At 48.4% G+C, this 2931-nt stretch overlaps 1 non-coding gene across 1 annotated transcript; it reads left to right on the forward strand.

The window, feature by feature from the left end:
• The first annotated feature begins 1207 nt into the window (after positions 1–1207).
• Positions 1208–1279, forward strand: Trnah-gug. Its single transcript has one exon. It is a non-coding gene; the product is annotated as a tRNA-His (tRNA).
• Positions 1280–2931: the final 1652 nt, after the last annotated feature.

Consider the following 2931-nt stretch of genomic DNA (forward strand, 5'->3'; position numbering starts at 1 on the left):
TTTTTTTTTACTTTTTGTAATCTAGTAACAGATGTCCAATTTTTTCCCAAAAGACCAGCATACTTCTTATGTAATTCTTCATTCATATCTAGTTCATCTTCCTTTTTAAAAACGGAATATGCGTCTTCATAGCCATTTGAATGAAGACAATCTTCTATAGCTCGATTCAGTTCATCTCACTGCCTCTGGGACAGCACTATTTTGGCTCTAATGTCAAGCTTATTTAATATAGTGGTATGTCCCTCCAGAAAAATCAAAGGTTGTGATCCCTGTATTTGAATTAAATATGCCACTACGTGGCTTCCACAGAGGGAAAAATGATTCTTTTTTTCAAGTGAATCCAATCAGCAACCAGTCAACAAATAAGGCTCATTCCACCGGAGCACTGTACCACCGCCTCCGCAGGGCCTCCTCTGTTCTTCCACCAGCGGGGGAGGGGAAGGAGGAAGAAGAGGGAGAGGAAAGGGAGTAGGAAGGGAGGGAGGGAAGGTGGGGGAGGGTGGCGTGCTGGGCCCAGTCCTGGGGAGGGGGAGCGGAAGGGGGGCCGCGGGCGGGCTCCTCAGCTGTTCCCGCGTCCTCTTGTTCGCGCCTGAGCCCTCCCCTGGAGGCATTTTCTTAAATGAGGTTCCCTTCTTTCTAATGACTTTAGTTTTTGTCACACTTTCGGATTAGTGGCTGCTGCTGCTTCTTCTCTTCCCTCCTCCTCTTTCTTGACTGGGTCTCAAGTATCCTCGGCTTCCTGGCCTTCACTTCGTAACTGAGGATGAGCTTCAGCTCCTGATTTTATTGCCTCTTCCATTCCAAGAGCTGAAATTACAGGTGTGTGCCACTCTACCTGGCTCTGCATTGGAGTACTGAGTCAACCTGAACTCTACAATGATTTCACAGGTAGCAGCAATTGCCCTCACCGTCCAACTGAGGCACAGGCACCTGCAGTCGGCGCCGCTCCCAACGCTGCGGGCACCAGTCACTTCTGCGGGTCAGACAGGAGGGTCTCTGAAACCTCGGAAGCCTGCTTAGACTGCTTCGCGGTCGGCACCGAGCGCCGGCCTGCGCTCCGCCCGGGTGGGCAGTTCAATCCCGGCATCGGCGCCCAACGAGAAGGCGCGGAGAGCAACGCAGGACCTGGCAGAACTCGATTGAGGCTCAGCCAACAGCGCCAGCACCGAGCAAGCAGAGCCACTGCTCATTGTCGGGCACGTGGCTCGCCGTGATCGTATAGTGGTTAGTACTCTGCGTTGTGGCCGCAGCAACCTCGGTTCGAATCCGAGTCACGGCAGTATCGTACTTCTGTCTGGCTTTCTTTTGCTACACCTCACCTCTTTCCAATTGGGGTTGGAAACTAATAACATCCAGTAGTGCTCTCCCTAGGGCTCTGGGATCGCTGCACTTCACAGGGTCACGAAGGCTTTTAATTCCAGCACTCAGGAGACAGAGGCAGGCGGATCTCTGTGAATTCGAGTCTACACATTTAATTCCAGGACAGCCAGGGCTGCGCAGAGAAACAAAACCAAACCGACAAAACCAGGTTAGCTTGATGCTTTTGAAATCTGTGTTAGTCTACTTATAACTCCATTGGATATTCTTTCAGTTTTGCCTGTGTGTATGTGTGTGTACATGGAAGCATGTATCCATTCCGAAGGCCTAGGGCACACTAAGTACTTGCTTCGCCTTTGAGACACAGAGCCACCGGTGATTTGGGTCTTGATAATTTTTACTACACTGTTTGAATGAACAGGTGAAGTGTTTGTGCTATGGGGAGAGACATCCCAGAACAGATCCGTATCTCCCACTACACTGCATAAGATAGGTCTTGGAGCCTGGAGCATTCACAGATAAACAGTTCTCAAATCTAGTGTTACTTGACTCTTGTTAGTTTATTTAAGGCAGAATGTCACACTACAGTCTAAGCTATCCTCAAATAACTAGAACCCAGCAAATAACCTGAACTTGCTAGCATCTTCTTGTCTCAGCTTCCTATGTGTGCCGATTACACGCATGACCGATCACCTTTCATAGGGAGCTTTGTGGAGTCTTTTTTTTTTCCTGCTTACGTGAGTACATTCACTGGGCTGTGTGGATATTGCCCTTGGCATTGGGGTCCCACTGTCAGTTTTTAGAGAGCAACTTCTATTCTAGCTTCAGTCTGAGTTGTTTAGGAATCTCTGCCAGATCCCCTAGGCTAACAACTCAAACAAAGGCGACCCAGTCTTACCAAGAAGCTTTGCTTAACTACAAAAGATGGCTGATTCAGACTCCTTATCCTCCATTATTAGGAGCCCTCAGGGGGTTCTTCTAGAGGTCTTGAGTTCAATTCCCAGCAACCACATGGTGGCTCACAACTATAATGGGTCCTGACGCCCTCTTCTGGTGTGTCTGAAGACAGCTATAGTGTACTCATAGACAAAATAAATAAATAAACCTTTAAAAAAAAAAAAAGGAGAGGGTTCCCTCTAGCAACAGTTGGGAGGGGGTGCAAAGACCCACAATCAGACATTATCCCAAGAATGTTTAAAATGTCTCCATTAGGTCTCTTGGAGTTTGAATAACCACACAAAGAGCAGGAGGAAAGATGGTAGGAGTCAGAGGGGACGGAGCTCACCAGGAGAAGGAGACCCACAGAATCACCTAAGGAGGGCTCACCAGGGCTCACAGAGAACCGTGTGGTCTGTCCCAGGTTCTCTGAATACACGTTATGGTTAGTAGTTTGATGTTCTTGTGGGACTCGGAACAGTGGGAGCAGGTGCATCTCTGACTTTCTTGCCTGCCCTTGGTACTCTTTCCTTCCTCCCAGTTTGTCTTTTCCAGGCTATGTATGAGGGCTTCTATCTTGTCCTAATGTATCTTTTTTTGTTCTGTTTGCTTGTTTTCTCTTGGAGACCTGTTCTTTTCTGAAGGGAAATGGAGGGGAAGTGGATCTGGGGGCGGGGG

This window comes from Mastomys coucha, unplaced genomic scaffold (assembly GCF_008632895.1).
Source record: "Mastomys coucha isolate ucsf_1 unplaced genomic scaffold, UCSF_Mcou_1 pScaffold16, whole genome shotgun sequence".
In the NCBI taxonomy this organism is placed as follows: Eukaryota; Metazoa; Chordata; class Mammalia; order Rodentia; family Muridae; genus Mastomys; species Mastomys coucha.